This window comes from Dipteris shenzhenensis, chromosome 28 (assembly GCF_047967505.1).
Source record: "Dipteris shenzhenensis isolate YYH24624 ecotype China chromosome 28, Dip_SZ_1.0, whole genome shotgun sequence".
NCBI lineage: Eukaryota > Viridiplantae > Streptophyta > Polypodiopsida > Gleicheniales > Dipteridaceae > Dipteris > Dipteris shenzhenensis.
The window spans coordinates 28,578,535-28,592,967 of NC_141623.1; the positions used below are offsets into that span (position 1 = coordinate 28,578,535).

The window sequence follows — 14,433 nt, forward strand, 5'->3', positions numbered from 1 at the left end:
CAGCGCTCAATGCTCCGTACACAGCCGTACATCTTCATTAATATCCTTCCGTACCGTTGTACAGCCACATGAATTCTCTCTCTGTAGGCGCCAGCTCTCGTGAGGTCTCTATAATTTACACAATATACCCCCCGTGCCATTTTTCCCCGTCCAATTTCTGCCCAAGGCCTTCCTTGGCCTTCTTTTCCAAAAGGGGGCTGCATGGTATTGCCACATGCCTTGGGTTACCCCCAAGGGCCTTCAATTGCCCCTAGGCCCCCTCTAGTGGGGCCTTTTTAAAAAGCTCACCAATGACTAACTTGAAAATCCTAAGGTTCTTTGGGCCCTCTTGGCCCCAGACCTTTCATTTGCCCCCAAGACACAAATGCTAGGGGTGCTAGCACATCGAGTAACCCTTGACCTCGCCCCTTGTTTTCCCAGGGTCTTGCCCACATGCAGGCCAACATGCATGCGCCAGAAATCATGCCCTCGTGACACTCTTGCAGGCCGTTTGCCTGCCCAATGCCCCTGCCTTTTGCAGCCCTCTGCAGGCACCCTTTGACCTGCCATGCTGCTCCATGTGCCAGCTTCATTCTGCCCCCTGTGCGCCTGTCAGAGGCCTGTTCCAGCGTGTACATGCTGAGCCTTCTGCCAGGCTGCTGTGCTGCCCACATGGCAGCTCATGTGCTGCCCATGTGGCAGCCCCTTTTCTTCTCTATTGGCTGTGAGGTGCTGCCCATGTGGCAGCCCCCTCCCTCTCTCTTTTCTTGTCTGATCCCTGCCCTCATGGTAGCCATGATGCTGTCCATGTGGCTTTCTCTTAGACACTAGGTTCACCCCCCCATGCTCTCCTCATATGGGGGCTTACAAATGGGGAGTTGACGTTTCCAACAGTTCTTGCTGTACTGAAGCCTGTTGCTGCTATAGTGAACTGATATGCTGCCACACCCTGTGTGCATGAACTGCTGGAGAACTGTCTGCTGTAGTTCTGCTATGTTTGCCGCTGCTGAATTATCCTCAAGGTCTGTAGAGGGTTGATCTGCTGCTGAAATGGCTGCTGGTTTGCTGGGAGTCAAATGCCTGAATGGCTGAACTGATGCTGAAGTGCCAATGAAGTTTGAGGCCCTAGGTCAGATTGGTCATCCCTGGTTGTCATGCCCTCACAGGATCTAACCCTATTGGAATCATGGTCTACAACACCAGAATCATGTGCAGGCAACTCGCCACCCAGATCCATACTCAATCAGCCCCGCCTTGTGGAAACTGCCAGCCCTGCAAGCCAAACCTCACACCTCCTAGCTCTGCTTCCTCACTGGTCGGTGTGTGTAACTATGGCCCTGGTTATAGGCTCAGGGAAGAGCGCTTGCCAAGAAAAGCACACATGTGCCAAGAAAAGCCAAAAAGCAATCTTGCTAATCCATGTTCTCATAGATAGCACTCTAGCTCCTCGTCTGCATGCCTGTCCCTAGTGTGCACATGACATACTTCCCTTCCTCAAAGAGCTCACTCCTGAGCACATAAAAACTCGAAGAAGTAGTCAACTCGCTAGAAACAACTCACTATTGGGCGGAACGAATAGGCTCAAGGACTATGCTACCAAGAGATCCACCTGCTCAGAAAAATCAGATGGCCATGGGGTCTTGGTAAGAAGCAACATCTTTGTCAAATGGACCAACTGAACTCTACTCTGAGAATGCTACCAATACCTAAGGTAGGCACACATGTTAGAAATGAAGAGGGAATGAATCACTCAACCCTCCACCCAAGATCTCTCCAACTTCTTACACAACTCAGATAGATGATCACAGATGCAACAACCACACACTCAGAAATAATAGTAAATATAGATGGAGAGAGAGAGTATATTCATCCACCGGATGGTGGGCATAAAATGGCTCCAAGGGAGCAATACAAATCACAGCAGGGTGCTGGAGAAGAAATGATGAACTCTCTCTCACAAACTGCCCCAGACCTGAGTGCTGAACACAGCCTTGGAGAAGGGCTTTCAGTTTCGCACTGGATGCTGGGCTGAATGGAGAAGTGGGCCTTTTATAGGCTCTGCCCAGGCCCCTTCAGATGACTGACCAGCAGGGTCGGTACCCTGTCTGGTGGCCGACCATATAGGCCCCATAAACCAACCAGGGTTGGCCCTGGTCGGTGGCCCTGGTTGGGCCGACTTGGCCTGCCACAGGCCCCTATATAAGGGTGCCCTGGGCAGCCAACTGCGCTGCTGCTGGTGCCTCCATGTGAGGCCTAAAGCCCCCTTATACCTGCTGTTGCAGGCTGTGACCAGCATAGTTAGGGGAAATGGAAACGGAAACGGGGAAACGGGGAACGGAAACGGAAACGGAAATGTTTCGGGATTTTTGGGAGGGCTGAAACGGGGAAACGCCACGTCAGCAAGGGAGGGGAGTAGATGATGATGGAGGGCTGAAGCAGGCTGCAGGAGAGAAAGGAGAGGAAATGGAGTGAATGGGGCTGAAGGAGGGCTGGAAAACCTTGAGGATGGAGAGAGTATGAGGCTGAAGGAGTGGAAGGAGCCTGGAGACCAAAATCAAAAGCAAAAAGACAAAAAATGTGATTTTGGAGACCTAGCAGCCTGTGTTGTCTGAAACGGCACGTTTCAGAACTCTGAAACGCGTTTCAGCCTGGCTGAAACGTTTCAGCCAGCCGTTTCAGGGTCCTGAAACGTTTCAGACTCTGAAACGCGTTTCAGGAAACGGGGCTTCTCTGAAACGGCGTTTCAGGCCTGGCTGGGCTCTGAAACGCGTTTCAGCGTAACTGTGGTGACCAGCCCGTGTGCTGGTCGCCTATATCTATCATGCTATCCTCCCTCCGGTTCCGACTTGAGTCTCTCTCCCCAGCCATATAGGCCCCATAAACCGACCAGGGTTGGCCCTGGTCGGTGGCCCTGGTTGGGCCGACTTGGCCTGCCACAGGCCCCTATATAAGGGTGCCCTGGGCAGCCAGTCTGCGCTGCTGCTGGTGCCTCCATGTGAGGCATAAAGCCCCCTTATAGCTGCTGTTGCAGGCTGTGACCAGCCCGTGTGCTGGTTGCCTATATCTATCATGCTATCCTCCCTCCGGTTCCGGCCTGAGTCTCTCTCCCCGGCCCTCCTACCTCTCACTGCCCCTTGTCCCCTCAAATCGGGGGCTCATAGGTGGGCACAGTGAGAATCTAACACCCCTCCTCAATGTCACAACTGTGGGCCAATCTCCATACGTCTGATGAGGTGCTCCATCTGTTCTCGAGGGAGTGCCTTCGTGAAGAGGTCGGATAAGTTGTCGGCGGTTAGGCAGTACATGAGCTCGATCACGTCGTCGATGATGCGCTCTCGAACAAAGTGGTAATGAACTTTGATGTGCTTGGTCCGCGCATGGAACACTGGATTCTTGGCAATGGCTATGCAACTTTGATTGTCGCACATCAGCACTGTTGCATCCTCCTGACACACGTCCATGTCCTCCAGAATCCACCTCAACCACAGTGTCTCACAAGCTGCTGTACATGTGGCTCTATACTCTGCCTTTGTAGATGAAAGGGCCACTGTGGGTTGCTTCTTACTCAGCCAAGAGATGGCACCAGATGCAAGTAAGAAGCAATACCCTCTTGTTGATCTTCTGGTGTCAGCATCACCCGCCCAATCACTGTCGCAGAACCCGCCTAGTTCGATGCCTTTGGTGTAGGTGATCCCATAGGTGCAAGTACCCTTTAGATACCTCCCGTAAACTTGCATCCCAATGACTCTTCGTGGGAGAAGCAGAGAACTGGCATAATAGCCCAACTGCATAACAAATATCAGGTTGAGTATTGGTAAGGTAAAGCAAGCTTCCTACCAATCGTCGGTACAAAGGAGTATCAACCGGCTGAGATGTGTCGTGAACACTTAGCTTGAGCATGACCTCCATGGGAGTTACTGCTGTCCTGCAATCCTCCATCTGGAATCTCTTCAGAAGTTCTCTACAATATTTCTCCTGTGAAATGAAGATCCTGTCTTTGGCCTGCTTTACTTCTATCCCAAGGAAGTAGTGTAATAACCCAAGGTCAGTCATCTCAAACTCAGACATAAGTAGCTCCTTGACCTGAGAAATCTTCTTGACATGGTCACCTGTCAAGATAAGATCATCAACATAGAGGATGAGTACCAATCGCAACCCCTTCTCAATGAACAAGTAGAGGTTTGCCTCAGAAGGGCTCCGACTTAGCCCTATCTTCTAAAAGAATATATCTATCCTTTGGTACCAAGCTTTGGGGGCTTGTTTCAGCCTGTATAACGCCTTCTTCAATCTGCAGACCTTTAATGGGGACTTTGGATCTTGAAAGCCCTGTGGCTGCTCGACGCACACCTCCTCCTCCAGGGTTCCATTAAGGAATGCAGACTTTACGTCCATTTGAAAAATAGGCCAATGGAATTGGGCAGTAAGAGCAATCACTGTCCGGATAGTAACCATGCGAGTTGTGGGAGCAAAAGTTTCATCAAAATCCATGCCTTCAGTTTGAGCAAAACCTTTGACTACTAACCTTGCTTTGTACTTATCGAAGCTGCCGTCCGATTTGAATTTAAGTTTGTATATACACTTAGTGCCGATGACTTTCCGTCGCGGGGGCCTGGCCACTAAGTCCGAGGTATTGTTCTTCAGGATAGCATCCATCTCTGCCTGCATGACAGCCTGCCATTCTGGATTGTCCTTCGCCTCCTCGAAGGACCTTGGCTCTTCAGGCTGAGCCACCAAGTTCACGGATGGGGTTTGCTTAAGACGTTGGGACCAACGCAACCCGAAACTGCTACTCTCAGGTATATCGATGACCCGAGAGTCTTCCAATGTTCTTAGGTACCATTGGGGCAACCTCTTTTGCTTCTCAGTGGGAGGAGGAACTGGAACTGCTCTTGGAACATCTTGCTCTTCCTCAGTACCTTGTGGAACATCAGCTTCCAATTTCGCCACCTCTTGGATGGTCAACCTGGGGCAGGGTGGGTTCGGGGGTTGAACAATCTCCTCCTCCTCAATCTGAGGCTCCTCCTAGGGTTCAGGTTTCTTTTCCTCGAACGTGACTTCCCGATTGATAAGGATTTGCTTCTTTACTGGGTCGAAGAGTCGATAGGCCTTGGATTCTTCGCTATACCTAACAAAGATACATTTTTGGCTTCGGGAATCAAGCTTGGTCCTTTCTTCCTTGTGCACATGCACCCATGCGTTAGAACAAAAAATGCGAAGATGAGTGATAGAGGGCTTCTTACCATAAAATGCCTCATATGGAGTCTTGTCCTCGACAGCCTTCGTCTTGGTCCTGTTGAGGATGTGTACTGCCGTATTGACAGCTTCACTCCAATAGGCTTTAGAAGGTTCCTCCCTCGTAACATAGCAAGCCCTGTCTCCATGGTGGTTTTGTGCTTCCTCTCGGCTACCCCGTTCTGCTAAGATGTATGTGCTGTGGTGAGTTGTCGCTTGATCCCATGCTTGCGACAAAATGTGTTGAACTCATTGGAGGTGAATTCTCCCCCCCTGTCTGTACAGAACATCTTGACATTCTCCCTTGTCTCCTTTTCAACTCTGGCCTTCCAATCCTTGAATTTCTTAAAAGCCTGTGACTTTTTAGCCAAGCAATACACCCAGGTCATTCTACTGAAATCATCCACAAAGAGAAGTGAGTACCTGGAGCCTGCCCACGATGCTGTAGACATTGGGCCACAAATGTCGGCATGAACCAACTCAAGTGGTTTGCTGGCCCGAAACGAGGCCTCTTGTGGGAACTTGTCTGTCATGTGCATGGATTGGTATCTGACGTGTACTGGGTACACAAGACTAGCTCAGGTAGCCTGGGGAGGCTTAGAGCTAGGCAGGCTTGATTCTCGGGTTGAGTGGCAAGGGTACGAACTATTTATAGGTCTTCGCTATTTTTGGTGCCGGGGCCCAAGTCTATAAAAGGGGCCCAGGGGGTTCAGTTCTCAGTGTGCCGACGGGAGCAAGTTTCGTTCCCAGGTGCTAGGTCTGATCTTGGTTTGAGTTGCGGACGCGCGCCTGCATCTTAGCGTAGCCCAAGGCCCAGTGGCAGATCCCAGGCTTCACAGCACCACCTGGTGGTATGGGACACCAGGCTGGTTTGGATCTGATTGGGAGTTCGTGCCAGTAGCTCAGCTCGTGGCTCGCAGGGGACATCTCCTGATTCGGGATCACATCCCGTAGATGTCATGGTTGGGTGGTGAGCAGCCTGCTCAGTTTCTCACGTTGTGTGTGTTTGTTTTGCGGATCAGGGGTTTCAGGAGTGCTGGGACGTGTCAGTTGGTATCAGAGCCAGCTCCTGAGGTAGGAATTTCTGATGCGAGTACTTTGGACGATTTCATCCTCCAGGTATGCTCTAAATTTCGAAATTTGCTGCTGCAAATTCTGGTGGATTCATGGGTTAGCTAGGGTGGTCAGGATGTAGGGAAAAGGTAGGAGAAAGAGAGAGTCTAGATTTCGAAATTCCTGAAGGGTTGAGGTGAGAAAGGGAAACGTAGCTGGGAGAGAGCAGAGGTGAGGAAGGAGAGGCGATAGGGTAGCTGAGTGGCAGGCAAGCAGTTCGAGGCTGATCGGGGCTGTGTGGGGGTCGAGAACGCAGAGATGGAGGCTGTGTTGGTGTGCCATGGCTGGAAGGATTTTCAGCCAGGGCAAGAAGAGGCGCAAGGAGCTGGAACAGTGTGTGGCCACCCTGTGAGAGGTGTTGCTTTTTTCGAAAAAGCACCACCCTCCAAAGCTGGGATGGTGAGCCTTTTTTGGAAGCAGGGCTTCCTAATTTGGCTGCCCTGTTCCCTATTTAGTTGGACAAGGTTCCAAGCTCAGCCATAGCCTTGCGAGAAGCCCTCTTTGCCTAACGTCTAGACTGCGCCATCGGGATTCGGGACAGCCTGCGACAGGCTGCCGTACAGCCAGCGTCATCCACCGTACGCCCACGTCAGCAACTGTACGGACTGCGTCAGCGTCTGTACAGATTACGTCAGCAACCGTACGGATCGCGTCAGCAGCCGTACAATCTGCATCACCTGTATGGTCAGCAGGAGGGTACCGTACAGTACGGTTTGCTGCAGGAATCCGTACACTGTAGCCTGCAGCGAATTCAGCAAGATTCCGGGTTGATTGCGCCCGTGGTTCGCCAGTTTTCAGCATCTTCTTCCGTCAGCATCTTTTGGGACGGTTTTTCTCTGCTCCACTCTCCTTCCAGTTTCGATTTCCTCAGTTATTTCTCTCATTTTATATTCGTTCAAATCAGATTTCAGATATGTCTGATCCTGCAAATCCCGAGTTCACCATGGGAGAACAGGATCTGGATTACACTCCTGTGGGAGAGGAAGACTAGGGTCTTTATGACGATTTGATTACGAAGAAGGCCTTCATTGAATTCACCACTGCTCTGTATGGCAAATTCGAGCAGGTTAATGCGAATCAAACGGGGTTGACACAGCAACTCCAAGGGATTCAAGCGACTCTCACTCTTCTGGCTAGCACCGTGCAGGCACTCACGCATGTGGATGCCATGGCTTCAGTGCTAGGTCCGAACATAACTCCAGATCCTTTTCCGGGAGATCAAAAGTCTCGAACTAAGGAGGTGGTTGACACTTGGTTACACAAGTGGCAGGTACACTTCCAGTTCCACCCGTACCCAGATGAGAAGAAAATCCAGCTTGTAGCCGGTTTCATGTCAGGTAAAGCATTGCTATGGTGGAAGGAACTCCAACCTAAGCCGGATACATGGATAGATTTCGAAGGGGTCTTCAGGAAAGAGTTCCTGAAGAAGGAGGAGGATTATGATATCGTTGGCAAGCTTAAAGCCCTCGATATGTCAAAGCTGAACTTGTCATTTGAAGTTTATCTTCGAAGATTTCGGGATCTGCAGACCAGGGCCACAAAGATGGATTCAGTGGTCTTGTTAGATTTCTTTGTGGATGGTTTGCCAGATTCGTACAAGTTACAAATAAAGAACAACAAATGCACAACGTTGCAAGAGGCCATGACCTACGCGCGTATTTATGATGATACCATGGCCGGTGCAAAAGCAACTACAGTTTCCGACACGAGTGGAAAGAACAAACGCAAGTTCTTTCAGCCTACGACTGGTACCGGGGAGACGAAGTCTACGGACAACGCCTCCAAGAAAAACTTGACTCAGGCAAAGAATGGTCGAGCCCGTTTCCTTCGCACATTGAAGCTTAAGAAAAAAGGGACATTGCTTCTATTGCGAGGAGCGGGGCCACACCAAGAATGAATGTCCAAAGCGCAAGAATCAAAAGTTAGTGTTTGGACCGAAGCTCCAGGCGGGTCCAGGTACCAAAGCGAAGGAAGCGAACCAAGTTTCGATGACAGGTATTTTTGTAAATGTCATTACCTGCCCACTTTCTTGTAATTGCACTTTTAATACTTCGTTGTTTGGTTCCCATGATCTTTTCCGAGTTTATGGAGAAGTTATGGACCAACAAGTTCACATTCTCTTTGATCCGGGCAGCTCTCACAACGAGTTTATGGAGAAGTTATGGACCAACAAGTTCACATTCTCTTTGATCCGGGCAGCTCTCACAACTTTGTTAATTACAAATTTGTGCAGAAGATGGGGCTGTCCACAGTACCTAGCGATCACACCTATGAGGTGCAGCTTCCAGCTGGGAAGCAGTTTTGGGATCGCAAGGTTGAAGCGCTTCCTATCCGGATTCAAGCTTACACAGGGGCTCTTACGTGTTATGTTATGCACCTGGAGCATGTAGACTTGTTAATCGGAATAGAGTGGTTTAAAACCCACAATATTCAGATTGGATGGACGGAGCATACTCTTTCTTTTGTAGATAAGGACACCCAATTTTGTATTCAGTGTGATAAAATTCCCTCTTCTCAGGGACCTATTGTATCTGCGATGCAGCTTCGGAATATATTAAACACTTCTCATTATGACGTCTATCAGTGTGTTTTGATTCCGCTTTCTTCATTTGTTGTCTCCGTAATAAACAAAAATGATTTAAGTGTGTTTGAACACCGTGAATTGAGAATGTTGTTAGATAGTTTTCAGGATGTATTCCCTGCTCAACTGCCGGAAGGTTTACCTCCAGAACGGGCAGTAGATCATCGCATAGACTTAGTCCCAGGGGCTCAACCTATTAGTGTACCACCTTATAGGATGAGCCAGGTAGAGGAGGATGAGTTAGCTACCCAGCTACAGGATTACCTGAATATGGGCTATATACGCCTAAGTAAATCACCTTGGGGTGCACCTGTCCTCTTAAGAAAGAAGAAAGATTCTACCTGGAGAATGTGTGTAGATTATAAACGACTACATAAAGTGACAATTAAGAATCGATATCCTCTACCTCGTTCCGATGATTTGATAGACCGTTTGGCCGGAGCAAAGTATTTCACTAAGATTGATTTGCGTACGGGTTATCACCAAATCCGTATCTATGCTAAACACATAGATAGAACCGCATTCCGAACTAGGTATGGTCACTACAAGTTTCTTGTTCTACCTTTTGGTTTGACCAATGCTCCTGCAACATTTCAGCAGATGATGAACGATTTGTTCAGGGATTTTCTGAGCAAATTTGTTGTAGTGTTCTTAGATGACATCTTGGTATATAGTCGAACGCTTGAGGATCACATAGGACACCTCCGGCTTGTCTTAGCTATTCTAAGATAGCATAAGCTCTATGCTAAGATGAGTAAATGTGACTTCTTTATGAAAAAGATCATTTACTTAGGACACAAGATTTCTTCTGAAGGTATTAGCATTGATCTGGATCGTATCCAGAAGGTTTTAGAATGGCCTATCCCTCAGACTGTGAAACAACTTCGTTCTTTCCTAGGATTTACAGTATTTCTTCGGAAGTCTGTGCGTGATTATTCACATATCACGGCACCCTTGACAAACATATTGAAAGGTCGTGGACGCAGGTCTACCCAGCCGATCTCTTGGAATGATGCAATGAACAAGGCTTTTGAAACCTTGAAGTTTTCTATCAAGGAAGCAACCGTTCTTGCATTACCCGATCCTACCCGGCCTTATGTTTTAGAAGCCGATGCGAGTGATTATGCGATTGGGGCAGCCCTATTCCAAGAGGGCAGACCTGTAGCTTTTGAGAGTAAGAAGCTAGACGACACTCAATATCGTTGGCCCACACTCGAAAAGGAACTTTATGCTGTAGTGTATGCCCTTAAAGTTTGGAGAGACTACTTGTATGGTTCAAAGTTCCTTGTATTGACTGATCATCAGTCAATTAAGTATGTGTGTGATGGGTCTGAATTGAGGGGACGGAAAGCTAGATGGGCAGAATCAATGCAAGATTTTGATTTTGAAATACGTTATTGTAAGGGTTCGTTGAATAGTGTGGCTGATGCCTTAAGTCGAGTTAAGTTTGTAAATGCTCTGTCATTTACGGAAATATCCTCAGACCTATTTCAATCCTTGAGAGGGCTATACGCAACTGATAGTCATTTCAGTTCTTATTGGCCGAGAGTCCAGGATGGGAGCTCCATAGTTGACCAGGACTCAGGGATTGTGCCACCTACGGTACAAGCGGCGGGAGGTCAGTGGATGATTAGGAACGGCTTGCTGTTTCGGAATGAAAAGATTTGTGTGCCAGATGTTCTGGACCTTAAATCCAAGATTCTCTGGGAGTGTCATGACGCTCCTAGTGCTAGACATCCGGGTATACATAGGACTCTGTCTCTTGTGTAGCATACCTTTTATTGGCCTAAGATGCGTGCATTTATTGAGAACTATGTAGTAGGTTGCCGGGTTTGTCAGGTTACTAAGGCAGAACACCTTAGGAGCGCGGGCTTATTACAGCCATTACAGATTCCAGGTAATAAATGGGAAAGTATTTCCATGGATTTTATTACTGGTTTGCCTCGAACGCGCAAGGGTCATGACTCCATTTGGGTCATAGTCGACCGTTTGACAAAAATGGCTAGATTCCTACCTACTAGAACAACTATTTCAGCTGTTCAGCTGGCTCACGAGTTTGTGGACCACTTGTTTAAGCTGTATGGTTTGCCATCTGACATAGTCAGTGACAGGGACTCAAAGTTTACAAGTAACTTTTGGACACTTGTTTTTGAGAAGTTAGAAACTACTCTAAGTATGAGTTCCTCGGATCATGCACAATCCGATGGCAGTACAGAGAAGGTTAACCAGTTGGTTGAAGATATGCTTCGGGCTTATGTATCTAAGAGACAGTCTTCATGGGAAGATTATCTACCTATGATAGAATTTGCTTACAACAGTGCAAAGCATTCTAGTACTGCTTACAGTCCTTTTATGCTTATGTACGGGTTTCAACCCAAGTAACCAGTTATGGTTGGATTAAAAGGAATTCAAAATGATGCTGCTAAGAACTTCTTGCTAGATATGCAGGAAATGTTGCAGTTTGCCAAGGAGTCTATTAGAAGTGCCTAGGATCGGGACAGATTTTATGCTAATAGACATCGTTCACCTAGAGAGTTCTCTGACGGAACGATGGTATATTTGCGAATTCCTAAGGAATCCAAGAGCGTAAGTACTGGTTTGGTTCCGAAATTATCCCCCAGATATTGTGGGCCATTCAAGGTCATTAAAAGAATTGGACCAGTTGCATATCGACTAGAATTGCCTCCTGATGTTAAAGTCCATCCAGTCTTTCATATCAGTAGACTGAAAGAAATTTTGGGTGTAGATGATCAACTTGTTTCTCCTCACGAGATAATAGAAGTTACTGATTTGACTTTTATTCCACACGAACCTGACTGTATTCTTGAATTTCGTGACAGACAGATTCGTAATCGATCTATCACGGAATACAAGATCAAGTGGAAGGATCGTGTTGAGGAGGATGCAACATGGGAGACATTACAAAACCTCCAGAGAACATTTCCGAGTTTTTTAGCGAACTCAAGAGTGAGTTCTTAGAGGAGGGGGAGTATGTCATGTGCATGGATTGGTATCTGACGTGTACTAAGACTAGCTCAGGTAGCCTGGGGAGGCTTAGAGCTAGGCAGGCTTGATTCTCGGGTTGAGTGGCAAGGGTACGAACTATTTATAGGTCTTCGCTATTTTTGGCGCTGGGGCCCAAGTCTATAAAAGAGGCCCAGGGGGTTCAGTTCTCAGTGTGCCGATGGGAGCAAGTTTCGTTCCCAGGTGCTAGGTCTGATCCTGGTTTGAGTCGCGGACGCGCGCCTGCATCTTAGCGTAGTCCAAGGCCCAGTGGCAGATCCCAGGCTTCACAGCACCACCTGGTGGTATGGGACACCAGGTTGGTTTGGATCTGATTGGGAGTTCGTGCCAGTAGCTCAGCTCGTGGCTCGGAGGGGACAACTCCTGATTCAGGATCACATCCCGTAGATGTCATGGTTGGGTGGTGAGCAGCCTGCTCAGTTTCTCACGTTGTGTGTGTTTGTTTTGTAGATCAGGGGTTTCAGGAGTGCTAGGACGTGTTATTGTCCCTGTGCTGCTTGCCTTCTAGACAAGCCCTACAGACACCATCCTTGCCTGTAATGGGTGGAAGTCCATCCACCATCTTCGACTTTGACATTTGAGCCAAGGTTCCATAGCTGACGTGACCGAAGTGCTCATGCCAAAGTTTGGACTTTCCGTTGTCTTCATGAACCAACATTGCACTGAGGCGGTACAATCCGTTTTCTTCGACTCCTTGGGCCACCATCTGTCCATTTGCTTTGGATGTTACGGTGACCTTGCTGTCCTCAAAGAGAACTGACATGTTGTTCTTGTCCATTTGACTTACAGATAGTAAGTTCTTGCAAAGGTTGGGTACATAAAGTACTCCAGAGATATCCTTCTCCTCTCCCGAGGTCTTAATGCTACCAATGCCCTTCACAGGACATGTCCATGTATCCTCGACAAAAACTTTGGGATCCGGGTGTGTACTTTCCATGGTTTGGAACCAAGTCTTTCTGTTAGACGTGTGCTTTGAAGCTCCGCTGTCAACATACCAACCCTCTTTTCCTTCGCTGATTGCATACGCTGAACAATTTTCACTGATTAAAAACAACTGTCCTGTCGTCACATTGGCAGAATCATTCTTAGGCTCTTCTTTGATTTTGGCTTCTCTCTTCCGCTTCTGATCTTCTGATCCGCCTTCTTCTTTCAGCATTCTTTGGCGGAGTGGCCAAGCTTTTCACAGTAAAAGCACTTCATTTTCTTCTTTTGGTCTGCGTCCTCTGACTTCTTGAAGTCCTTTGACTTGCCTTTTCCAAGCTTGTCTTTGGCCACTAATGCCTTTTCGTCGGTTTGCGTAAAGAGTTTCTCTCGAGCCTCCTCCTGAAGCAGTAGTGGGCCAAGCTCCTCAAAGGTGAGTGGCTTAGTCCGTTGACCCACAGTGACCGTAGTCACAAAACTTTTGAAACTTCGTGGCAATTTGTGGAGTGTGAGCATCGCCAATTGACTCGAGTCCACCTTCTGACCAACCGCTGTGAGCTGGTCCCGCACGACTTTCACCTTTGTCAGATGGTCATGCACAGTATCACCCTCGTTCATATCAAGATTATAAAGTTGATGCTGAAGAGTAATGATACGGGTTGTATTGTCGGTTTCATACAGCTCCTTCAATATGGCCCACGCCTCTGAAGAAGTCTCTGCCAACTAGATATGAGGGATCACAGCATTTGCTGTCGTGCCGATTAGCATTGCTAAGGCTTGAGCATCCCTCGCCTCCCATGCACTGAGTTCATCCACATCTGCTTCAAATAGAACATCACCTCTTTCGTCCACAATGCCCTCTGGCTTTACCTCGGTCCCAATCACTATCTTCCACAGCTTCCGTGCCACCAGATGGCTTCGGATCTTGACTTTCCAAATTGGACAGTGGGTGTAGAGGCTTCTGAACGCTGATCCATCTCGGTGAATAGCAAACTGAAAAACTGAAGCAAAAAAGATGTACTGACCTCCCGTGCTAGCCTGAGCTGAAAATAGAATCGCCTTTCTGCCCAAGGGACTCCTTCCTTCAGAGAGTGCTTTGATGAAGAAGAGTTGAGAGCCTATGGCTTTGATACCATGTTAGAAATGAAGAGGGAATGAATCACTCAGTCCTCCACCCAAGATCTCTCCAAGTTCTTACACACTCAACTCAAATAGATGATCCTTTCAGAAATAATAGTAAATATAGACGGAGAGAGAGAGTATATTCATCCACCGGATGGTGGGCATAAAATGGCTCCAAGGGAGCAATACAAATCACAGCAGGGTGCTGGAGAAGAAATGATGAACTCTCTCTCACAAACTGCCCCAGATCTGAGTGCTGAACACAGCCTTGGAGAAGGGCTTTCAGTTTCGCACTGGATGCTGGGCTGAATGGAGAAGTGGGCCTTTTATAGGCTCTGCCCAGGCCCCTTCAGATGACTGACCAGCAGGGTCGGTACCCTGTCTGGTGGCCGACCATATAGGCCCCATAAACCAACCAGGGTTGGCCCTGGTTGGGCCGACCTGGCCTGCCACAGGCCCCT

General features: G+C 48.2%; 1 protein-coding gene across 1 annotated transcript in view; it reads left to right on the plus strand.

Moving 5' to 3' along the window:
- LOC147883410 (uncharacterized) overlaps positions 1-14,433 on the plus strand; it is a 45,232-nt gene that overhangs the window by 11,990 nt on the left and 18,809 nt on the right. The window lies entirely within an intron of this gene.